Below are 27,247 nucleotides of genomic sequence, written 5' to 3' on the forward strand. Positions count from 1 at the left end.
AAAAGCACCAGCCCCCTGAATCTGTCTTCAGAAACTTTCTGGAAGGCTCAGATAGCAACTTTAGTTTACATCTTATTGTCCAGTGTTGTGTCCAGGATCACACTTCTCGTGAGGGGTCAAGCAGAACACGGTACTTCAGCAGGATGCAACGTCACCTCCAGCAAATGTAGACTCTGTTCCCAAAGATGAGTGTTCAAAGGCGGTGAGTTTACTGCTCCAACAGCCGTGTTCTGCGAGGCCTATCACTTCACTGCTCCGAAGTTATGCTTAAAGCAACAAACGAAGTAATGAGGGGAAGAAGCAATTTCAAACAGCTCTCCTACTCACCAAAAAAAGAAAAAGAGAATTAGTCAGAAGTATTTATGAGAAAGAGACCCATGCCATAAAAGAAAATGTACAAATTCAATCAAACTTTGTTTCTCATGACAGTGAACTGCCTACACGTTTGAAAATGCAAACAAATGGCTGAGAACTACATTTTAATAGAAAACCATTCAAAAGTTACTGTTATGAAAAGAAAAAAGGGACCTCAAATTGGAACCACAGTGTCTTTGCCCTCAAACCTCCTCATTAAAGGACTCATTAGCTCTACCTAGATGAATGTTTGAGTGACACGGCCCTGGGTCCCGATGGACGAGACTGGTACTTGACACCAAGGTGTAGACCAGCTGTTCACAGCTCAATACAACACGGGCCTGAAACTTGAGAGAAGGCACAGCCTCCGTGTTCCATCGGTTCACGCTGACAACAGCCCAATTTAAAGTAGTACATCCTATAAAATAAAATGTTCTGTCTCAGCTTGCCTTAAAAGTTAGAAACTTTCATAATTACTCCCAATAGAGTGGAATTAATTTACAGCAAACTGCTCCAAGCTGCTAGGGACCGCATGATCAGGTAATTTTTTTGTTTTAGCAAACAATGGAGCACACACTTAATTTCCCTTAACTTTGCTCTGATTAACGTATATCTCATAGAAAAAAACTTCACTCTTTTAGAAGGTTATTAGTTTTTATTTCCTTTTGTTGGATTTTGTTTTATAACTGCTGCAACACTCCATGTATAATGAATGCTTTGCTTGCATGATCCCAAGTTCCCTATATAAATATGAAATGATTGAATTTTATGGGCACAAACTCTTTGACATTTCAAAAGAATTTAAATTGAATAGATTTCAGATTTCATTTTTAAGTTGCCCCATTAAGTTATAAAGGATAGGAATTTTGTTATTCCCTGTAACCAATCTCTTCATTATTGTTGTAAAGTCCTCTAATTTGAATTATATTTTTCAGTGACACAGTTAATGAATAATTTTGTAAAATAGTAAATTAAAACTAGTAGATGAATGAATATTGTACCGACAAGGCATGTATTAAGAGGTGTTCTACTGTAGCTGTGCCATGCATGGTGTTACATTATACTATTGCTTCACGGGATGGAAAACATGTTCATCAGTCAAAGATGTCTTCAAGTTTACAAGTTGGAAATTTTAAAGACACTCAAAAAACAGTGTTGCTTTGAAAAGTTGAATATGCCATGAACAATTCAACATAATTTTCCTGCCATAAGGACTAGAACAACTTAACTTTATCCCTAGTTTATTCTTTTTTACTAAAGTGAACTGGAGAACGCTCAATATTTTAAGAGATGACAATAAAGTAGAGACCATCCACTTTCTAATGAAAATATATTTCATGGTTGTGGGCTGAGCACATTCATTTATCTTCTCTCCTGTGATATTATAATAAAATTACAGTAGAGGTTAAAAACAAAAAGCCGACACAGCAATGCAAAGGAAACTTTCTAGATGATGTAAACCAAGGAGCGGAGTGGCTCCTGGTGAATCAAGGAAGCGATGAAATGAAGCCAGCAAGTAAGGAAGCTGTTCTGATCTGCAGACCCTGAAACGACAAGAACCCCAAAATGGCAAGTCCAAGTCAGAGTGTGGCTGGAACAGAGTAAAGTGAAAGTCTGTGCCCAGAGGAAGACGGAGACTATACGCTAATATTTATATGTGGAATCTAACAAAGCCAAATTCACAAAAACAGAGAGTAGAATGGTGATTCCCAGGGCTGGGAAGGGGGGAAGTGGAGGGATGTTTAAGGCTCGAAACTTGGAACTAACACACAAGTAAGTACTGGAGATTTAATGCACAGCACAGGGACTATAGACAACAACACTGTATCACAAACTTCAAATCTGCTAAGAGACTAGATCTCAATTCTTCTACCACAAAAAAGACACAATAATTATGTGACCTGATAGAGTTGCTCGCTGATGCCCTGGTGGTGATCATATTGACATATACATATAGCAAACCAACTTGTACACCTTAAACTTACACAATGTTATATGTCAACTCTATCTCGATCCAAAGAAATTTTTAAAAAAGAAGAGAAAATCTGTATGTAGAACAGTTGTATCCTTCTCTTTCTTCAAGACTGCTCCAGCCAAGTAGCTTGGCATTTTATCATCAAATAATAATCAATCAATCTAGAAACTTATTTTAAAAAATGCATAAATAATTGGTGCTGATGTTAATGTCACAGAATAAAAAATATAATCTGTAATGCAGGTGTTCCCTCAATGTTTTATCGGTGTCTATATTACTTCATCCCTACAGTAATCTTGCTGGTCCACAGTTGTGCCTCCTCCAGACACAAGCGAACCCAGCTTTTATGTTGCTTTATTAATTAAAAGGAAAGGACACCCTAGAGCCCCAATATGTTATGAGACTGCAGTATCAAGGAGAAAAACTGAGATTGCCAAAATCATAAATTGAAATAAATTAAGGAAGAGTAAAGAACTTTAACAAAGAGATAAGCAAACGAATTCTGAATTCTAATTGGCATTATCAAAGATAGTTGAGAAACACAGCATCTGAGCACTAAAAGATCATGAAATTTACAAGAAAAAGAACTAAAATAAAATATTAATAGAAGAATTGAAAGAGAAAAAAAAGAAGAATAGGTGCCGGCCAGGTGGCGCAGGGGTTAAGTTCGGAGGTCCCGCTTCAGCAGCCCAGGGTTCACCTGTTTGGATCCTGGGTCATGGACCTACACAACGCTTATCCTAAGGAACAGTTCCATTCTGAAAAATAGGAAATAAAGGAAATCACAAACACATATTGTCCTCATGAAAAAGAACAAAGTTTTCTAAACAAGTTATGGTAGCTGGTGATATTACTGTCATTCTGACAACTATGTGTCTCTTGTTTACAGTAAGTAAAAGAAATATGAGGGCCGGCCTGGTGGTGCAGTGGTTAAGTTCACAGGTTCCACTTCGATGGCCTGGGGTTTGCTGGTTTGGATCCCAGGTGTGGACCTACACACCACTTACCACGCCATGCTGTGGCAGGCATCCCACATATAAAACAGAGGAAGATGGGCACAGATGTTAGCTCAGGACCAGTCTTCCTCAGCAAAAAAGAGGAGGACTGGTGGAAGATGTCAGCTCAGGGCTAATCTTCCTCAAAAAAGAAGAAATAAAAAAGAAATATGGTAGTGCACAAAAGGTAGAAATAAAGGAAATGAATAAAATAGACAGCTCAAGTAAGGCAAGCTGAAGTACAACCAGAAAAGGAAAATCTAATTAGTAAAAATATATTTACATTATAGAGGAAAATAAATGAGATTATTTTCTTATTTGAAAAATACATGAGTTGCAAACTGTAATCCATATTCAGGACAACAGAATTCAATTATGGTTGAAATAAAAGTGATCTGAATTTGGCTAACTTTATACTTAAAACATCTGCCTGAAACACATTTCTCAAATTTTCACATTTTAGATGTGAGAAACAGTGATTACTAGGAGAAAACTTTAAAGAAATCCCTTTAGCCACCATTTAATTGAAGTCATTAAGCACATTCTACTTGGATGTTTGTAGATGTATTGAATGATTTCCAATTTTTTTCTGGATTATTGATTTAATGAATTCAAGTATGTTGCCATTCATTCACAATCTCCTAGAAAGTAAAAGAATGAATATTCTCTTTTTACCAATTTTAAAAGCAATACCAATAATCATTATTTTTAGGATTAAACAAATATTATTGATAAAAAAAATCATGAAATGTAACCTTAAATTCAAATCATGTTCCAAAATTTTCGCAAATTTCCAGGAATTTCATTTTATTTGTAGTAAATGGTCCACGTGTGTGCCACAGGAACAAGCTCTGCATAAGACGTTAAGCACAATTTATTTCAGCTAAATTAGTTGCACTGTTCTTAGTTATTCAGAACTGCCTAGACAGATTAGGAATCTGAGAAGTACATAGGAATATATTTCCTAAATTTTTCTAAGTTTGATTAATGAAGCAAGAAAATTAATCTCTATTAAGAGAATGCAGTTTTTCAGACAGATACTGTTGAAACATCAGAGTCAAGAGAGCTTCATAAATTCAGGTTCACACAGGTTTTCCCTCAATGTGTGTGTGTGTGTGTGCGTGTGCTCGTGTACCGTTAATGGATAAATAAGTATCATAAGTATATGGTACTGTGGGGCATCAGAATCGACCACCACAAAATGTTTCTCTTTCCCTTGATTATTTTTAAGAACAAAAGACTCTGAAAGAAACTTTGACCTCCCCACTAAATGCCTAAAAGAATTTAAGATAAAAGACCTGTCCTTGGGACAGGCTGTCACCATAGATAACTCTGGGTATTGGTAAAGTTTGAGGGTCCTTGCTAAGCTCATTCTTATCAAAGTTCTGTCTACCAACCATTTGCTTTTCCATGTCCATGTGAATTGCCTTCTTCCCCTCTCAAGTCCCAAACCACTACCCCAAACACTCTCCTTTATCTTTAGCTGAAGGTGATATTTAAGCTGGCAGCTCAGCCATTTTGATGAGTTACTCAGTTTTCCTGAGTTTCTCCCAAGTATAAATGTTATAAATCTTGTTTGATTTTCTCCTGTTATTCTGTCTCATGGGAATTTAATTTGTTGCCGAGCCAGGAGGACCCAGAGGGTAGAGGATTTGTCTTCCTCCCCTAGAGTTTGATGGCTTGGACAGGATACAACTTCACTGGCTGGACACTGCTTGCTCCTGGACTACTGCAGCTGAGAGATCCTGGACCCCTGACAAGAGCTGGCAGGAGGTAAGAGTTCTTACCATGTCAGTCTCCTGGATCTCTGCCTGCAGGCCCCAACGGAAGTGAGAGTGGTCAGGTCTTTTTTTCCTTTTCTAAATTTAGATTAGCAGGAGAAAATATTGATGAAGCAAGCTTCTTGGACTCAGCAACTCTAGGAAGTTTGATTGAGTACTCATTGGTGTAGACTCTTTTCCTCCCAGAGATAGTCACTATTTTTCCTTGTCTCTGTCTTTCTTGTCATTTGTCTTAAGACACAGGCATCTTTATAAGCCTGTTATCTGAGAATATGCACAGGAGGTGAAAGCTGTTGCTAAGTGCATCTTGGAAGCCAAAAAGCCCTTAAACTTGGTGGGAATGAGTCAAGTAGTTAAGAGCCATTAAGATGCTCACCACCTCAAGAAGTCTCCTTTGAAAGGATAAGTTGGTCGTGGAATGGGGTAGATGACACAGGTCCCCCAACTTCAGGAAAATGTCTGTGCAATGACGAGGTACTTTTGTCTTATTTCGTGTCTTGAGAGATTGGCTTTGTGACCTTTCTGGTCCCCACCATCCGGGGGATGCATATACCAGCACACATCTTGGCAGCCAGTCCAGTAGACTGGGATTCTGGGACACATTCTCTTTGTCTGGCTGTGTCAGCTCTCAGGAGTTTGTCATAAGGGGTCCCAATTGCTTACATAAGTGGCCTTTGTCATCTCAGCCTTCATTGCTTGTTGTTCAATGATGGCCTTTGCTCGCTTGGACCATTTTTGGGAGTGAACATTCTGGATCTCTTCTGGGGAGTCCTCTCCCATTTTCTCTAGGATCTAAGAGCCAATCTTTCAAATGCAAATGTTTCTCAGAAACTAGTGAGTTTTGCATTGCACCTGATTCATAACAAAAATGTAATGTCTCTGTCTGTGTCTACCTGTATGTTTATGTATGTCTAGATGTATGTTATATATAAATGTGATATTTTACCTCCAGATGGTATGGCCAAAATTAAGAGTTCTGTTTAATTGGCTTAAAGTAAGAACTTATGTTGTTTCTAAATGTAATAGAAACTAACCCAAATGACTTTCAAGTTAACATGATATGAAATAATCTTTGGTAAATGAAAGCTTGTTTAAGGCTGTTGGTTTGATTAAAATGGACATGTCCTTAAAGTTATCTGCATTGGGTATGGTGCAGACATATAGTCTTTATTCTACATTTATTGGTCAAATAAGCTGATGTTATCTCTATTATAAAACTAGCTAACTAAAATAATAAGTTAAAATGGTGGTTAATTTTCAAATGTCTCATGAAATTTTGTAGGCAACCCAAATAATTATTGGGAGTGAATAAACTAAATAGATGTGAAAAAGTGTTGGATGCACTTTTTAAAATAATTATTTGTTAGGGCGTGTATTTTTAGGATAACTTCCAAAATCACTCTGGTCACTTGAAACTTTGAAGTTTTGCTAGGTTAAATTAAATGATAAAAATTCATTATGTTTATATCATTTTCAAATAATATAAGATATTAGACATTAATTACTAAATATAAGTTTATCTACTTTTGGTTTCTTATTACAGATAAAAGTGTTTTGGGTCTATTGCTAAACGTATCTTGTGTTTTATTAAAAGACTGTATTATAAAGTGACATGTTTCTGGAATTTGTGAAAAGGGTTTATAAACTTTCCAAGGCACAGAATGCTAATGTAAATGACAATTCATAATTGCTGGCTTACTTAGCTGTCACTAAAAATTAAAGTTTGTAAGGGTTAAAAATTCTAATGTGATAAAACTACTAAAAATTAAAGAAAATATGTATTCAAGGAAAGTAGGATGTACATTTTCACTAAAGAAGGTATAGAGAGTGGAAATATTTTTGTTTGGTTAAGAAAGATAAATTTGTCCTAAAGTACTAGACTGGAAGAAAGAAGGTGTGGGACAAAATCTGAATGTAAAAAGAAAGTTATAAAAGGTTTGTAAAAGAGGAATTCTGAGAAAAGAGATTTGTACATGATCAAGTTGGCTAAAATTAAAATGAATTTAATTAAGTATATGAGTTTTAATATCAAAAGTAAACTGATGCAAAATTAGAATTCGATTTTTTCCCTCTCTTGAAAGGATAGTTTTCTTAAACTTTTAGTCTGCTCTTGGTAAAGAGATTATGAAAGTTTTTTCTTTGAGTAGTCTACCGGAAGGGTAGGTATTCTATGTTTTATCAAAATAAAATTGCTATATTGTTTTTATCAGCTCTTTAATCACAGGTCCTAAGATTTTTCTTACAGCTATTTAATTTTCTGCATTTGCCTGAAAATCTTTAATTGTCATGATGGTTAAATGGATGACTAAACATCGCTTCATAGGGCCTATGATATTATATGGGTAAATGTAATGATACAAGTGTTTTAAAAATTATGTAACCTTCCTAAAATTCTGATCTGTCCTTGTGGTCAGCCATAATTGTAATTATTATCTTGAAGTGTTGTATGTCACAGAATCAACCTAATTTCTTTGTCAAATGTCACGTTTATGTCTTTTGTCATTTACAGACAGTTATTGTTCTACTCTGATGCTTTTGCAAAGCATCTTCGGAAAATTCGTGGAAAGGACTCTGACACTTACTTTAGAATACAGGTTTCTGATAAACTTTCCAACTATAAAACTGAACTTGGTAAGAAATTACAGAACTCTAAGTGGGAAACTGATGACCTCATAAAACTGCTAATAAAAAATTAAGATCAAGAATCAATTACGCAGGACTGAATGAACTGATGAGGATAATTATAATTTCTATGACTTTTTGTTTGAAATATTGTTGATTTTTAAAAATGTTCTACTTTTTCAGATTTAGGAAAACCTTTTTCTCTTTTCTCTTAAGCTAACTATGACTTACAACAATTTGGCAAATTCTACTTTTGTAAGCAAAACTGAAACATTTATCTTTTTCTCCCTACCTGATCCCTCCAGAACTTGGAAACTCTTAATGAGTGAATATTGTTTTCAGGGCAATATAGTTATTTGCATAAGTTCAATAAGGATCTGTTCTCCTTATAACAGGACACAATTAGAAACATTGGTTATATTACCAAGGCTTTGACTGGAATGTCATGTTTGAGAGAAACATGCGTAGACTCAGATATGACAAGACAGCTTTTGAAGAATAAAGATTGATTTTCTGGAATAAAGCCACTTAGAAATATTGGCCTGGTAGTTTGTTTATCGGCTTCCCAGCAACCTTACCAGGTGAGTAAGGAAGGTCACTTAGCTGATGCAAGGAACCTCAATATTTGAGGGAACATCAAGAGAAGAGAGAAATTCACCCAAATCTAAGCTACTGCAGGTGAAGCCTGATGACAAATCCTTGGCTTGGCTTTCCTGGCCTCAAGAAGCCTTTTAAGTTCAATCTGAGATTCCTTATACAAAGTTCCAGCAAAGCAGATTTAAAGGAGCTTATATGGTCAATTACTATTCTTGCTGTACTTATGTAAATAGTAGGACCAAATTTATTGAAACTAGACTTACTTTACAAACAAGTTAGTCTTAATTTAGCTATCTTTTATAAAAAATGAGGGTGATTTTAGAAAGAAAAATTATGTTTCAGTAGAAATTATAGTACACATTTTTGGACATTAGATCCTAGTTCAGTTAATTGTCTTTGAGGTTTTTGTTTTCTGCTTGTAAAGTGGTCTGTATCCTGAATTCTTCTAGTCTCCTGAAATGCCTGACTACAAATGTCCAAACCAACATTTTCAATTTTTTCCATCATTTTTATTTGAAATCATTGAGAACTGAAACCACCCTTGTTCCTGAAGCCCTGAAAACTGAAACTGGACAACCTGATATAAACTTAAAAGAGATCACCACGGTAACATGCATATTTCTGTGTAAGCCACTCAAAAGGATACCTGAATACCCGATGACATCATCAGAGGCATTTCAAACTGCAAAAGATGCTTCAACCCCAGCATCTAAGAATCTTCTTGATGGGCTGTCTCCTGGGCTCAGAAACTGGTTTATAATTTTCTCCAACCATTAACCTTGTTTGTCTTTTTGTTTCCGTAGAAATGCTTGTTATTAAATACCTGATTGCTTGCTTCCACAGTGTGGGCCTAGCTTTGGGCACCCACCTGCATCACTGCCTCCTGAAATGACTGTAACTGGATGGACCCATTATCAGGACTCAGCAAGCTGTTCAGTGAGATGGAACAGTCTACCAACTCAGCTTCTGGACTATGAAACGTCTTAAAGTCTCACAGGTGGGACAGAGGGGGATCAGAATTGACCACCATAAAATGTGTCTCTTTGCCTTATTTTTAAGAACAAAAGACTCTGAAAGAAACTTTGACCTTCCCCCTAACTGCATAAAAGAATTTGAGATAAAAGCCTTGTCCCTAGGACAGGCCATCACCATAGATAACTCTGGGTAGACTGTGAGGGTCCTTGCTAAGCTCATACTTATTAAAGTTCTGTTTACCAGACATTTCCTTTTCCATTTCCATGTGAATTGCCTTCCTCTCCCTTGAAGACCCAAACTGCTACCCCTAACATCCTCCTTTTTCTTTAGCTGAAGATAATATTTAAGTTGGCAGCTCAGCCATTTTGTTGAGTTACTCAGTTTTCCTGGGTCTCTTCCTTGGTTACACATTATAAAGCTTTGTTTGATTTTTTCCTGTTATTCTGTTTCATGTTAATTTAATTCATAGCCCAGCCAGAAGGACCTAGAGTGTAGAGGAATTGTTTCCTCCCCAACAGTACCTACATAAACCCATGTAGCCACACCTAGCAAATGATGGAAAATTGTTTATAAACAAGTATTTGTAAAAATATTCAAAGTCTGTTGTGTGAGAAACTATTTCTCCTTATAATGGTTACAATGAAATTTGGGATTTGAGAGAGAAAATGCGTCATGAAAACTAGCCTTGCTAATGGACCAAAGCTGCTGTTTGAGAGGAATGGAAACTTCCTGAAAGCTTAGTAAACTAATTCCCTTCTAAATTCAGAGGTAAGTTTAAAAAAAATCACAGAAATTTAGATCAAAATGGAGCTTGGAGAAAACATAGTCAAATCTCTGATGAAAAAGTGAATTCCATTCAGGTTACACTTTCAGGGGCTCAAACCAGAACCCAGGCCCCTTGTGCCAGTGCTGTGCCCTTTTCTGCAGCCCCAGAGGAGAGGATCTGAGCAGGACAGTGCGTTTTCTGTGCCAACTGTTTGGGCTTTATATCTGGAGGGTTGGGAGGGGGATGATGTCACAGCTGACTAGACAAATCTGACAAAACATATAATGTTTTCCTCTGTGAGCCACTTCCAGAGTAATTATTTTTACAGAGAATTTTTGATATCAGCACCTGTAGCTTGAATGTCAGACTGGGCAGGCACCCAGGGCTGTCTGTCCCCCAGGATAGCAGAGCTGTCAACACGTCTTGATTTCCTCCATAATTAGAGAGATTTAGTCTGTTAACCACTTGAATGCCCAGTGGACAAATAATATGTTCATGAGGCAACACCTGTAGCAATAAATGAATTCTGAAAAATTACTTTTAAAGATAAAGCAAACTGCGTTCAAGGCAGAGTTCCTCACAGCAGCACTGCTCAGAGAGTGCCTGCTGGCACCAGAGCAAATTGCTGATTGAGTCGGTAAACCAAGCGTCAGTCAGTTCTGGGGAAAACAAGGTACCTGCTCCAAGTAATTGCATATTTTTCTGACTTGCAGTTATTAATGTATGCATTCTGATATTTAATCAACAAGGTTTTTTCCCGTAATTTAAAACATATCTTTGTGGCATTTTTCTTACTGCAAAAGTAATGTACATTTATTTCAAAATATGCAAAAAATAAAATCGCAAAAATAAAAATCACCTGTGATTTTACACTCACTGTTAGCATTTTAATATGCATGCTTCCATAATTTTTCTCACACACACACGAGTCACACTTACACACTGTTTTGTAATCTAAAAATTGTATTGTAATCTATCTTTCTGTCATTAATTTTCCAAAATTGATGTTTTTATATGATGAATGAACAAAATGACTTAACCAATCCCCTGCCTTTATACTTATATGTAGGCACTTTCTTTTGAGATAAAAACTACTAATTAAAAAAAAAAACTTGGTATGTATGACCTTTCCAATAGTGAAAAATTAGTGTCCTAGATTATCTAAAGGAGGAAAGGAATAGATGATAGCATTAAACTCAACTGATCTCAGTAGGAATATTTTAACAGCAAACCTTGAATCTAGCAGGCACTCCTCATCCACACTTTTGCTTTCCATGGTTTCATTTACCCACAGAGTCTGCTGAAAACGTGAAAGGTAAAGCCGAGGATAAATGGGGACTGCTGTGGGGTTCCATGCTGTCCGTGGTTTCAGGCATCCACTGGGAGCCTTGGAATGTGACCCCCGTGGATAAGGAGGGATTATTGCAAATGACTTTATATTAATAGGATACTGATTGAAAGGTTTCAATCTTGAAGCCAAAGCATCTTGTGTTCTTAATTTTTCCATGAAATTGAGTTTCAGACTCTTGTGAAAATTATAGCTAATAGTGCATGACTGGAAATAGCAGAGATGGAACAATAATGAAAATAGTCTCACAAGAAAGATTTAGATTCCTGGTGTCCTGAAACAGACGTATTTTTATATGTAGTTAAAATGTACACAATATTTATGTACAAGGACTTGAATAAAGCAATTTCATTTAACTTTTGTGTTGACCTGGTGAGACAAGGTTTATCACATTACCACTACTGCTGTTTAGATCCAGAAGCCACGATTATGTAACATTAAGTAAACTTCTTGACAGCATACAGCTGATAAGAGAGGAAACTAGGATTCAAATCCTCGAACCTGCATTTCTGTAATTATCACTTCCGTACAGAAAGGACCTTAAGGCAATTTTTCCTCCCTCTCTTCTCCTAGTTTTAGCGAGAGATTAGAGTCATTAAGGCTTCTTGTATGGTCCCCCAAATATGGTTGGTCTTGGAGAATATTCCATGTACACTTGAAAAATATGCATGTTGTTCTGTTGTTGGATGGCCCATTCTATAAATGCCCCTCAGGTCAAGTTGGCTCATAGTGTTGTTCAAGTCTTCTATCTCACTGACATTGTTGTCTGCTTCTTGTGTCAACTACTGAGAGGGAAGCATTATAACGCAACTGTAGATTTGTCTACTTCTTTCAGTTCAGTGAATTTTTTTGTTTCTTGTATTTTGAAACTCTGATATTAAATGCATAAATGTTTATGTCCGCTTAATGATTTCATCTCTTTTTCATTTATAAAATGATTCTCCTTACGTCTGGTAATATTCTTTGCTCTGAAATCCACTTTTCTGATATTAATACAGACATTCCAGTTTTCTGTTGATCAGTATTAGCAGGATACTGCCTCTGCCACTATTTTCCTGTTGTCCCATTTCTATCTTGATATTTGACGTGGGTTTCTTGTAGGCAGTGTATAGTAGGATCTTGCTATTTTAATTAATTGGACAATGTATGCCTTTATGCTGTTTAGATCATCTAAAGTTGATGTGACTATTGATTTTAATCAACCATTGTGAAATTTATTTTTTATTCCTCCACATTTTCTTGGTTCTTTAGTTCCTCTTTTTTTTGCTTTCCCCTGGTTTGTTTAGTTTTTATGATTCCATTTCTTTTCCTCCTCTGTTTCTAATTAGCTTTGACTTGCCGTTGTTGCTTTGGTTGGTCAAGGGTCTATAGTCTACCCCTTTAACTTATCATCTTTCACCTACAACTGATACTACTTAATGCACTATATAATAACACAATAATCTTACAACAGAGTTCATCTGTTTTTCCCTCCTGGCCTCAACTCCAGTTTGGGAGGACCTGGAAGTTTGTCTTAATTTTGAAAGCTCAGGAATGCAATTAAAATAGTGATTTATTTTCTCCAGAAGGTCTAGGAAATCTGCAGTAGGAGATGATTTCATTGTATGTCTACTCTATTCCCAGAAAGGCAAGTCAAAGACCTTTAAGCATATTTGAAAAATAAGAAAATGTGATGCTCTGATCAATGCCAGGAGTCCTTGAGCAAACACACAAACGAGGGGAACCACTGGAATGGGTCTGATGGTTACATGCATTTCTCATTTCCAAGAAGAGGAATTTGGAGCCCAGACACTGGGTTGAAGAGCACTCTACCAGTCTCACGACGAGACTTCAAACAGCAGTTAAATGTCCAGGGGAATGAAAATGTCCATTTTTTTCTGCTTTTCTTTATAGAAAAAAACAAAGTAAAAGTCCACAAATATGACCTTCTCATTTTATTAGACGGCACCCTTATCCCTCCAGTTGTAAAGAACAAAACCCCCATGGTCATCTTTGAACCCTCTTTCTCTCACACTCCATGTTTGGTTCAACAGACAAACAGTGCTTTAGTAGATTGGGCAGCACTATCTTAACTGGATGGATATATTGAATAAATATGGAAACATCGGACGTGCAGAACAAAAATGGATAATGGAGAAGAAAGGATCTCTTGTGGTGATTTGGAGAGCAGATTCTCAGACATTACATTAGTTAGGTCAGAATCATCTAGCATTACTAGGAAGGAGAAAACTCTAAATAGACTCTATCTGAGGTAAAATAGATTATATACCAGAACTTACAAAAAAGGGGAGGAGGAGTCATTCTGCTAAGAAATAGAGACGTAATTCTGTACATGCAGATCAATCTAGGATAGAATCACCTACTCCCAGGAAAAGAAACTACAGACACAAGATGTGGTAAAGCCTGAGCCGACTTCTAGGGACCAAAGTCCCCAGCTCTGGGATCGTGAGCTATTAGCCTCAAATACCGTGTAGTAAGCCGAATGCATCAGCACCAATCTGGTCTAGTGGCCACGATGGAAATACTGGAGCACAGATGTTAATAAAATTCCCCAAGCTGCCCCAAAGGAGAGGCATTGGCTGTGCATTTAGGGCCTTATTCTCATCCAGCGTGGACTGTGAAGAGGGTTTTCAATCTAGGGTCGATTGTTTTTAGTATTATTTTTTTAACGTGGACCTTTCTTACCAGAGAATCCATAGGTCATTCCATAAGAGATTTTTTGAAAAATCCTACCCATTTACGAGTCTGTGTTTCTGTATTTCCACCTCTATGAATTCTGTATTCACTTCTTCAAATTTCAAACCTTCTAATTTATAAAATCATGAGTTTATATTTAATAAGTTCCCTTTTTTTTCTTGGCAACTTTTGCAAATACTGATTAGCTACCATAATAAGTTCAGTTAATGGTTTGTTCTGCCAAACAATACAAGTGAATCATCATTTTTTTTTTTAATTTTAACAAGTAAAACAGAACAAAAGTGGCCAACACCAGCTCCAGGGCAATTCTGGAGGCATTTTCTGTATCTAAGTGTTTATGAAAAAGGCTTTCCTTCTGCTCAGCGCTTTCCCCTCTTTGGTTTGTTTTCAGATGGAGTTAGATGTCACAGGATCAGTCCAGCAAACTGCTCATATTCATTCACAGCGTATTCTCTATGGAGCTTCTGGCAAGCGGTCCCTACACTTGCAGAGACCCAGTTCTAGTGCCACCCCTTCAAGTGGGTAACTTTTTGTCTCTCTTGTGATGTTTTCTAACTAAAAAGATCCTTATTGAATGTGTAAGTTGGCTGATATCTGCCCATCTAGAATTATAAAATGTTAAATAATTCCAATTAAAATCTCTCAGATATTTTCAGAGTCTTCTCAGAGTGGTGAATCTTTTACTGGATTCCCGAGATCCCAAGTATCTACACAATGTGCGAGGGTGTTACGGAAACACCCTCCTCATGTGCATCATTTCAGTGCTCTGGGTTCTGCTCATAACCATGGCTTTAAGCTGTATGTGGCAATTGAAATAAAGATCATGTGAATTGAAAGCAGCAATAAAAAAGGTGAGTGTCAGATATGCTCCATATGAGGAATAGCCAGTCCATTCAACGGTGATTATGGCTGATGAACGAGGCAATGAAGCACCTCCAATCTGGCGTCATTGTTATCACGTGAAGGAATTGAAATTAAAATTATCGATCAATAAATAAATGTATAGAAGATCAGCATGATATAGTTAATAAGATTTTAGTAAGTGTTATGCCCTAGTAACATAGAATAAGCATTCTTTTCAAGAATCTGTAAATGTCCCAGTTTATGTCTATCACTAGCTTAATCACTATAGTCATAAGACCAAGTCCTTTAGTAAAATCTTACTGCCAGGATCTCTCAAATGTAGGAGGGAGGAGCTCTAAACAAAAACACACAGCGGTATGCTAGTATGTGTTTGACATCCAGCTCTCCAAAACAAACAAAACCCCACAATACTGATTTGTAGTGTTCGCTGATTTCAACGGGGTAAGCACTCCCTTCACGGCCAATTTCAAGCTATCAATAGGACATGAACTAAAACCAAAGTTGGGGAGAGACTTGCGTAATGGGGTTGTGTGAGGTGCCTTCAGAACAGCAGTGAAGCACTTGTGGTGAGCAGAGAACGCTGACGTGCCCATTGGGGTCAGCAGGCTCCCTAACGAGGGGATCACTGACCGTCCTGACTGCTGCCAACTTCTCACCCAGACGTGCTCAGCAAACGCTGTTAAATAAACGGAAGTCTCGGATGAGTTACGGTAATTTCTGAGCAAGTTAGATCACATATTGCGTACTTTATTCACTTCAGGATTTTACCCTGTAACAGAGACAGAGACAAAATGGAAAATATGTCAGAGCATGTAGATAAGAATATTGATACACAGTAATAGTATATAATAACAGGAATAGCTGAAGAAAATAAGATTTTACTTATAGAACTGGAAATTTAGAGGTTACATGATGACCACCTTCAAAAACTTGAAATACCATTTTGAAAGAGATACTTGATTGTCCTATGTGTGGTTTTAAGAGGCAGAAACAAAAAAATAAGTACTATAGACAGATTGGCTCACTATGAAGATCTTTTACAATAATTTGAACCTTTCAAAGACATAATAAAACTCTATGAGAACTAAGGAATCCATTAGCATTGGTTTAAGGAAAGGAGGAACTTTGTTGAAAATCTTATTCTGGAAATTCAAACGTCTGGTAGAAGCTTAGAATGAATAATCCCAAAGTCTTCTTCAGTCTTTAGATTTTATGATTACATGTAAATAAATTCCCACAGTGAAGAAATGTAGACATTCCCTCTGATCCTAAAAGAATTGCTGTGTGTTGTTAGACGTCCTCCACAATGATGAAACTTCCACTCTTACACAGATGGGGGGCAAATTGTCTCTATTCTGGAGTCAAAGGGAGGCTGCTTAATTTGGTTTCTGAGAAACCGTGTTCCAACTCACATGGCCTGCAATTCAAGAGAATGAATACTTTATTTACAGAACATGAATATAAAGCATGTCTCCTTTTACTATGATTATATCAAAGTCTTTTTGTCTCAAAATAAAAATATTCTCCATCTATATGACAATGGAATATCTTTATATATGAAATGGGAAATATTTATCCCTCATTCAAATGCAGCTGCTGGTCAGTGACGTGAACACTTCATCAATCTCTAGGATGCTGGTAAGACTGTCAGGTTTTGACCAAGTAATTTTCCAGCAGATATTTTCCCAGATGTTTTGGGATTTTCCTTTGCATCTTAGCACCTCCACATGTCAGCTCCAACACACCATTGGGAGACAGTGCCGTCCTTCCTACAACACAAGGAACGACTCCCAAGTCCAACGTCAGCAAGACACCTTTTCCTCTAGTGCTCTCTGTCTCTACGGCCATCCCTTGCGTCCAAGTCACAGTGAATCCTGATCAAATCAGTCATAGTCTCTTAATGCAATAGCGGGCTAAGCGTTGCTCCCATGTCCTCATTTTATTTCCCCGCCCATTTTTGATACTGTGAGGTTTTATGGTAGATATCTGGCCATGTTAACCACCGACTGACTAAAATTCTTTTGATGATTTCCCATTACCCTCAAAATAAAGACTAAATTCCTTCCTTGGATGGAAAACCCTGTCTGATCTGGTTCTGCCTCCCTCTCTTCGGCCTCCTTTGATGTCACTCCTCTGAAAGCTCTCCACCCTCCAGCTATCAGGAATTTCTTTCAGTTCTTCTATGACACCATTTCCCCACCCCAAAGCTACCATATGTACTGTGACGCCTGCAGGAGATCTATCTTCAGGACTTACGTCACTTCTGCTGAAGCGAACCAACCAGTACGCGGGCTCCAGGTCTTGGCTTTCCCACACACCTGTCTCCCAGACAGAATCCTCCCCACTCAGTATTCTTCCCTTTCACTTCGGAGCACTTAGTGCTCTTGTAATTTTTTGTTTAATGAAAGTCTTTCGTTTAAGGTCTGCCTTAACTTAAAGCATCCTATAAAATTTACACAGTTTTAATTAGTCTAGATAGATTAACTAGTTTTATATTTATATATGTAAATATATATAAAATTTAGCATGTTAACTTTTTCTGTTAGAAGTATGTGAGAATTACTTTATTTGGGCATTTACAAAAGTATTTAGATCTGGGCCGCATGATGTGATCGAGGTGCTCATGGAGGGGGCGGAAGAGAAGATGCAAGAGAATGAGGGAAGGAAGGACAGAGAGCGCTTTGCAATTTTCAATTTTCATGAAAATAGGAGCAGTGAAAATAAGAATTTTATCTACCAGAGAACTGCTGCGTTCATGCTGAAGCATGAGGTTTTGTTAGAACAGTTTAAATCGGGTTCTCAGCAATGATAGTTAAACATAGTCGCCTACAACTGCCTCCCAGCAGAAATTCTCATATAAGATGGCACATTATTTTCCCTTAGAAAATTGTCTTCAATTCAACAAAATGTGGCCAGTTTAATGTATGATATTTAATATATATTGATCCAAAATGCACATCTCCTCAGAGAATAATGGAGTAAAGAAATAAAGCAATAAAAACAGATGACTCAAAACCAAGAAACATTTTTCATCTGAAATATTGAAAAATGGAGATAAGATATTTTTATTTGCTAAAATTACTCAGACTTTATTAATTCTCCAATTCCCTTTGAAGGTAGAAAAGACTGGATAATCATCCCTGGGAAAATGCGTGTGAGTTTGGCACCTGTGTGAACTGTTTGAGATCAAATACATAAGGTGTGCTATGTCCTTCACGGTACATTTTTGGCCTTAAGTAATTAATATACCTTTCAGAAACCCCAGATATGCTCTTAGCAAAGAGATTAATTTTAGTCTAACATTTGAAAAAAAATGTTAAAAACATAATCTTCAGCTTCTAGAAATTTTAAATTTGAACACAAGCATATGTATAACATCCTGTCACATTTTGCTTCTTTGCTGTTTTTCCCTTTAAACACCTATGGGCTAAGTGGAAGCCAAAAGAGAGGAGAAAAAGTTATCTTGGAACTCTAGTGCCAAGTCATGTTGAATTAAAATGTTGACAAACCAACAACTTCAGTATAAATTTCCATGTTCATAGGCCTTGTCCACCTAAACAGAAAGCCAATACCAATTTTAAAATTTAAAAAAAATAGAAACTTAAAGCAAAATCAGGTTAATGGCTCAACTATAGTGAGACAGAGGGTGCTGTTTTGGTGAAACTAATCTGTACCTCAAAACGTGAATAAGGTCCCGACAGCCACTACGGTGCGTGTATTTACCTGTGTACTCTCAGCTCTACTGTAATGCTGGTTTAAAAATGCAGAATTGTTTCAGGATGAATGATATATTAGGGAACAATGGAAACATAATGCAAATTTCTTGTTTGCTGTGGGATACCTCCGTGAGAAACACCACACAAATGCAGAAAACTGAAACTGGGTAAATGGAACCCAGTAGGAATAAACGCAAAACGTGCCTTTCAAACATCCTCCAGCCACCAGGGTCCACCTTGTTTGTCGTGACCACACCCATCACTATGTGTTACAACTTTCCATCTGATTTCAGAAGACCCTCTTCTCACCACATCCCAGTGGCTCCCGAGCTGCAGTCCTGTGGTGCTCATTTCCGCAAGCAAACTTCAGGTCTTTCCCAAGGAATAGCCCAGTTTTTAGTATAGTATTTGTGTGTTTCTTAACCATTTCTTGATTATTTTTATGAGGTGCTTCTATTTTAGACATGGTTGACAAAGTTTTGGAGTATTAGGTCCCTCATCCAAATTTTTCCATAAGCCCTTTGTCTGTTATCATGTAATTTTGCATATAGCAGTGACTTTTAAGAACACAGATGCATTACAGAGCTGACTACATCAACTACCCAGGCGACTCAGTGCTCCTGTCACGTTTCTGTGTATTCCAAGTCCTCAGGAAAGTTTCACAGAGTTAGGGCACCAGGACTTATGGTCTTCACCAGGAATGAAGGTATAATTTATATACTTGTCTACTTTGATCATTCTTCATTTGCCTAATAAAATTAAAGTATTATATTTGGCTCCCAAGTATAATTTGAGTCACAAATGCAATCATGACTCAATAGCAGTACTTGAATCAAAAATAGTTATATTAGTTATTAAAATCATCTGATCGCCGTTTTAGTGATTAATTTTTTAGACTGTCTTCCAAATTTAAACACGAGGAGCTAAAATTCCCCAGGTTCTCAAGTTTCACAGTATCTGCTGTCTTGCAGATACTGAAGTGGTCTGAATTTTAGAAACACCCTGGTATATTTTCAAAGCTAACTTAGTAACATAAGAAACGACAGGCCATCCCTAATTCTCTAACTGTATTTTCAGATTAACCACATGCAGAAATGTACGGATGACTCTCGCTGTCTCAGTCAGCATGGGCTGCTGTGACAAACACCTGAGACTGGGCAGCTTAAACAAGAGAAACTCATTTCTCTGAGTTCTGGAGGCTGGAAGTCCAAGGTGAAGGTGCTGGCTGATTCAGTTCTTGGTGAGGACCCTCTTCCCGGCTTGCAGATGGCCAGCTTCTCACTCTGTCCTCACGTGGTGCAGAGATGAAGCTCTGGGGCCCCTTCCTCTTCCGATGAGGGCACTGATCCCATCTCGGGGCTCCATTCTCGTGACCACATCCAACCCTGATTCTCCCTCAAAAGTCCGCCTCCTAACACCGTCACATTGAGGGTTATGGTTTCAACATTATGAACTTTGGGGGGACAGAAGTGTTTGGTCCACAACACCTCCCTCCCAAGATCTTCTCCTCCTCAACCCCACAATTAAGAACATCAGCAATTTCCTGAGTCTTGGAGAGACTCGTATGTTATCTGGTTCATACCTGCCCTGTCCTTCAGCTGTGGTCACCATATATTCTTATTGACGTGCCCTCCAGTCCTCTGCTTCTGCATTCAGGATACGGCCATTCCATGGTGTGTCACGCTGTATACAATTGGACTCCTGTGAATGACCAGCCTTGAACTCACAAGCCTTCAGAGCTCGCAGGAAAAACAGCTCTTTCAGCTTGAATAAATCACCCTAGTTTTGCTTACCCCAACTTGCCCAGGGGCGCCGGGTGCTTACGAGGCCAGTTCGTGCTTCATCAGAGAGGCACCTGGTGAGGGGGGGTGACGAGATCTGCACAGAAGGAAGTCTAAGCCTCTTATTTTTGCCATGGTCATTAGAGCTAATTGGAAGAGAGCTAGTGCAGAAGTATGTCCATAAGAGTCAAGAAATAGGATTATCAAGCTAAAATTCAGTTAGAAAAATGAGATGGGAAGTGAAGGACTTCTGGTGGCATTTAAACCCACAGCACGGCTGCTGCATTAGAAATGTGGCACCTGAAGAGGTGTTTTCAATAATACCATCAATATGCTGCAAGAAATTCCCCCAACTGTAGGTGTCCAGAAGGCCCCGGCATCTCCCTGTGCAAACACAGTTGTTTCTAAGATGATTTAATTGGTTTTAAGTATAAAAAGTACCTATAAATCAATCTTACTCAGGGTAGAGGTAGCAACGATAATAAATTACCCATTTTTAAACATAGACTTCAAACAGGATAATTGCTTGAAACTTGTTTGGAAATCGAGAGGAGTCAAAGGAAAGAAGTCCCATAAAATCTGTTACTGAAGCAGAGATTTCACATCACATTGAGGTTCTTTTTCAGTATTCTTTACTGAAGGAAAACGCATCTTATTTATAATGAAATAATGCAATCTTAGAATAATTATAAGAGAAAACTGAAAATTTGTATTTATAATTCCTGAAATAAAAAAGACTGTGTCAAATAAATTGCTTATTAAATATTTGTGACAATTCAGCAATATTAAAAGCAGTTTGAAACAGGTTGTTAATTAGCAGTGATTGGTACCTAGGCATAGCATCACCGTTCGCTGCTATAGAAAGTTCTCAGAAAGTTATTGAACAGAAGCAAAGAGCTGGATCACACAGTTTACCACCCATCAGCCCGAGGCAGAAAGTTTCCTGTCACAATGCCCGTGAGGAGGCCACCATAGTTTCCTGTCACAATGCCTGTGAAGGAGGCCACCATGTTTCCTGTCACCACGCCTGTGAAGGAGGCCACCATGTTTCCTGTCACCACGCCTGTGAAGGAGGCCACCATGTTTCCTGTCACAATGCCTGTGAAGGAGGCCACCATGTTTCCTGTCACAATGCCTGTGAGGAGGCCACCATGTTTCCTGTCACAATGCCTGTGAGGAGGCCACCATGTTTCCTGTCACAATGCCTGTGAGGAGGCCACCATGTTTCCTGTCACAATGCCTGTGAGGAGGCCACCATGTTTCCTGTCACAATGCCTGTGAGGAGGCCACCATGTTTCCTGTCACAATGCCTGTGAGGAGGCCACCATGTTTCCTGTCACAATGCCTGTGAGGAGGCCACCATGTTTCCTGTCACAGTGCCTGTGAGGAGGCCACCATGTTTCCTGTCACAATGCCTGTGAGGAGGCCACCATGTTTCCTGTCACAATGCCTGTGAGGAGGCCACCATGTTTCCTGTCACAATGCCTGTGAGGAGGCCACCATGTTTCCTGTCACAATGCCTGTGAGGAGGCCACCATGTTTCCTGTCACAATGCCTGTGAGGAGGCCACCATGTTTCCTGTCACAATGCCTGTGAGGAGGCCACCATAGTTTCTTTTTCTTAGGCTTCAAAGTGTAGTTCATGTCTCTTCATGAAGCCTTATAACTTAGGGACAAACAGTCTGAAAAATACAAATATTAAGCACTTTTCACCATCAAAAAACACACATATACTCACTTAAAAGGGGTTTGGGGTATTCCTAATAGACCAAATCCTGAATTTTATGGAAAATTATGAACAAAAACAGCAAAAAGTAGGAAATCTAATATGGACTATTTCATAGCAAAAGGGAAAGGAAGAAGGTTAAATGTTGAGAGGTAGTTTTTGTTTTAGGAACATATATATCTGTAAAGTGCATAAAATTGAACATCTTGCTCATCTGCAGAGCAATGACTTACAGAATCTGGCCTCACCTGTGTCCATATTCACTGCCTCTAATCTCTTTTCTTAATCATCTTTTTCCTACTTCCCTCCTTAAGTAGTAATGGTTTAGATATCTGCTCTAAAAAGTAGCCCTCTTGTTATGTTAATTTTTTAAAATATTTTGAGTTCTAAGACTTGTCTTTTCAACCAAGTGAAGCCAACTTTATATACATCCCGCCTGTTTAGATTACTGTAGCTCAGTTCCTAAGGAATTTAACTTACCTCGCTTAACAACAGTGAGGATGTCACACTGACAGAGAGCACACAACGACTCCTCAGCAAGGTTGATGCAGGGTCGGCAAGCCAAAGAGTCAAAAGAAAGATTTCTTGGACTCTCAAGGTCTGGCAGTAGTGCTCTTTTATTCAGAGAATAGTGTGGAATAGCATGGGGACAGGACCCATGGGCAGTAAGAGCTACTGCAAACAGGGGTTGAGGGTAGGGCTAAATTTAAGGCATAGGTATGTGAGTTATCTCTTTACAAGACAAAGGAAAGAATATGTAAAAAAAGTTGTTAAAATGGTATCAGTGCAGGCGGGGTCTGGTTATTGAGTGGTCCTGTAACTTTAGATAAGAATCAAACCGGATTAATTAAATGGCTGAAGCTACCACCTTAAATATTATTTTCAGCTAAAGACAAACGAGGATGTTGGGGGTGGAGGGGGAGTTGATCATGGGAGATTACCACACAAGTGCAGTAAACAAGGTGCAGATTTAAGTCCTTGCCTTTGGCATTGATTAAGAGTTTCTAGAGAAAGTCATCCCCCTTCTTCCTGGCACAGAGAGGGAGACAGCTTTACAGATGGAGATTTCCTTTACAATGTAAATGTCTCTTAACAAAGGGTTAGTAAATTCTACTCCTCAGAGCCTCCTTCCTGTCTGCTGTTTTTAAAAGTAACCAGTCTAAAATAATCCTCATCAAGGTGACCTGAGGGCGAGTGAGAGGAGACACACAAATAGTGAGAATGCCTGGAAAGAAGGACAGAACTCTTCTTGCCGGTAGACACTCAGGGTGTCCCAGCATTGAAGGGGCACCCTCAGCTTCGGGGATCACTAATGTCACATGGACCGCAAGTCAGCAGAAGCGAAGGAACAGCTCTCGGGGAAACGCCCAGCCAGCACATGCTCCAGCAGCAGCGTCTCCTCACTGCTGTCCCTGCCCACCACTCTGAGTCCACCTCACGTTCAGCTGGGCTTCCCCTGGGGGCAGAGCCCAGATGAGAGGAAGACCACCTGGACCTCTCCTGAATGAATGCCAAGTTGAGACCCACCTTACCGGGAACTCAAGACTCTCTCTCTCCTTCTCTCTCACCACCCCCCCCCACACACACACTCACACCCTCACACCCACACACCTGCACCCAAACCCACTCTCACACATACACACACCCCTCCCAGACACCCCCACCCCCACACACACCACACACACACGCACATTCACCCACACGCACACTCACACACACCCCCCCACACACGCACCCATACACTCTCTCACCAACACACCTGCACCCACACCCACTCACACACACACCCACCCACAACCACACTTACACTCACACCCTTCCCAGACACCCCCCCTATACACACACACCCACACACACACATTTACTCACACACACCCACACACACACACTCACACAGCCCTTGGACTCCTAGGTTGGCATAGTCTATAGTAATACGTCAGGTAATTAGCAACATTTATGTGTAGGTGGAGAGGAAATTCCTAAAACAGCACACTATAAAAGAGAAATGGGTCAGGTCTTGTGGAAAGATGAGATTTCGTTTTTGAGGGTGACATGCAATTCAGCAAAAATAAACAGAGACTCGTACTTCAACGGGATCTTAGGTGTTATCTGGTTTTTCTCTCTCTCTTTATGGAGTGGAACCCACACCCAAACCTCAGGAAGTTAAGTGACTTGTCTAATGTCACAGAGGCACCAAGAGTTCTTTTTATTTCTGATAATTCTCAATGTGGATTCAATGAAAGGGAATCTTATGTTCAAAACTTTACAAAGTTTTATCTAAAAGTGAAATAATAATTAATACTATGAAAGAAGTTTTGCAGAATATGTTTTTTCATTATGAAAAAGTATGTCCATAATAAAAATAGGAGTGCTTTCTCTTGAATTTTGTTAATTTATTGGAATACAAAACAAATTTTATTTCACCCCACGTGGGGAAGGTAGAATTAGTTAGTAAAGAAATGTTCAATTTAAAGAGGAAAATTTCAAGGTTATCTGAAGCAAAAGTTAAAAACATGCTCTGAGTAAGAAATTACTAGGAGTAATCTTTATGAGTTTATTTCCCCAACACAATCTTTACAAATTCAATATCAATTACATAAAAACTGACTACTTAAAATACTGGAAAATACAGATATCTTCAAGAAAAGGCAAATTGCTAATTTACACATGAGGCTAAATGAATACTGTAAAGTTTGTTCTGCTTTGTTTTGTTCTGTTTTGCTGAGGAAGATTGGCCCTGAGCTAACATCTGTGCCAATCTTCCTCTTTTTGCTTGAGGAAGATTATCCCTGAGTTAACACATGTGCCAAACTTCACAGCGTGGCTTGATAGGCAGTGTGTAGGTCTGCGCCTGGCATCTGAACCCGTGAACCTGGAGCCACGAAAGTGGTGCACATGAGCTCAACCACTATCCACAAGGATGGCCCCACTGTAGAGTTTTTTAATTTCTTACTGTTTTGAATATTTTGATTTCTGTACCTTTATAGTGGACTTTCTGGTGGAAACAAAGTCTCAGAAACCAGATCATGATAAGTTTTGTTATAGCAGACTGCGTATCTGGCCAGCACGCATCCTGATGACATGTGTTTATTGGTGCTGAGTGTGTTGTTGCCTTGTACTTATGTTGATGGAATTCTAGTTTTGATTATTATTCTGGTTTCTTACTCTGAGGGTTATTTTCTGGACTCTCATGGCAATTACATCCAAAATAATATCATGTACAAAGGTAATGATCACCCTGTTACTATTGGTAATTTTTTATATTTGCCACCACTTAACAGAACTCTCCTATTTGGAGCTGTGTGAGCGACCATTTTCCTTGGGTTTAGTCATACAGTCAATATGGGACAGGACCAAGGTTGTCTAAATTATGATTGCTATGGAGTGTTGGGTCCTAAAGGACAAGAAAAAAGTCAACAAAATCAGTTCTGCAGGTAACTGTAACTGATAAAGAGAGAATAGAGACACCAGCCCCAAGTAGTACAAGTAACAGTCAGATCAAAAGAGAAAGTGTCAGGAGGAAACAGAACCCTGAATGCCCGAGAAGGAGTTGGGTGGGCGATCACAGGTGGAGACACCAGCCAATGGGGAAGTCACCTGAATCGAGGGCAGGGGTGGACACTCACACTGGATTTAGAGAAGATGATTCGTAACAGCAGTGAGAAGGATTTGAGAGGAAGGGAAAGGTGAAAATTTTATTTTAGAGAATGGTATAAAGAGTGAAAGTCAAAAATGAACGCACGTGTGTGAGTGAGTGAGTACACGTATATGTACATATTTTTAAATCTATCTCTATATTTCCAGCCATTCTAACAATACCACACCCTCTGCTCCCTCCAAACTTAGTGAGGCCCAGTCTCTTAGTGAGCTGATCAGGTAAATGATGGCGGCAGTGCCTCCATTCCTGGAGTGACTGCATTCGATGCCTCATCAGAGCTGAAGCTGGAAACAGCTTCCCCATCTCTCACAAGGTGATCTGGCTTCTCCTCTCCTAGTGCTGGTCCTCCCTTCCACTCCCTTCGTGTCAGTTCAGGGCTTTAGGAGAGGGGAGATGTCGGCTGTTGTCACAGTCTCAGAGTCCCTGGGCCACACAAGGCTCTGCCCTCGACAACCAGGAGGGCTCAACTCCTGGTACTAAGATGCTCATCACCTCCACCAAGTCGGAGCTCCACCCACAGCCAGTCACAACAAATGCCCCATTAGGACCACTCATTTCAGATAGATGTTTGGAGGAAATGAATCTGATTAGTAAATTCATGTTATGGGTAAATCAATCACTTTTATCTTTTTAAATTTTGTGGGAGGAGCCGACCCCATGGCCAAGTGGTTAAGTTCGTGCGCTCCGCTCTAGTGGTCCAGGGTTTAGCCGGTTCAGATCCCGAACGCCGACAAAGCACCACCCATCACGGCACATTGAGGCGGCATCCCACATGCCACAACTAGAAAGACTCACAACTAAAAAGAAATATACAACAATGTACCAGGGAGATTTGGGGAGAAACAGCAGGAGAAAAAAAAAAGATTGGCAACAGTTGTTAGCTCAGGTGCCAGTCTTTAAAAATAAATAAATAATAATAAACTTTGTGGGAGAGAGATTTTATGGCAAAGAAACTTTCAGGGCTTTTTAATCCACATCAGGTAGTTCCTCTATCTATCACTGTGTCTGGCTCTGAAAGGCTCTTAAATAACAGGCATTGGAAAACAGTGTACTCCATCACAATTTTAATGATTCAGTTAAGGTCTGAGATGAGCTTGATCCAAGACCTATGTACATGCTGACTGAGAGCTGTAGGTTTTTCTAACATGCACAGCAGGAAAAAAAACCTCTGAATGTTGGTTGAGGGACACTATAAAAAAACTGGCAGTGAACAAAAACTTTTGAGACAATAGATCTCCAAAAGATTAGATGAAAAGGGATTGTTAGAAAAAGTGAAATGATGTTTTCAGTGCAGTCTCCCCAGATTCCCTTAAATTTATTTTGTGACAGACAGCACAAAAACAAAAGTATATTTCTAGTCTTTCTGAGTCAGGACGATGAGTTTAGTTGGATC

This window comes from Equus przewalskii, chromosome 18 (assembly GCF_037783145.1).
Source record: "Equus przewalskii isolate Varuska chromosome 18, EquPr2, whole genome shotgun sequence".
Taxonomy (NCBI): domain Eukaryota; kingdom Metazoa; phylum Chordata; class Mammalia; order Perissodactyla; family Equidae; genus Equus; species Equus przewalskii.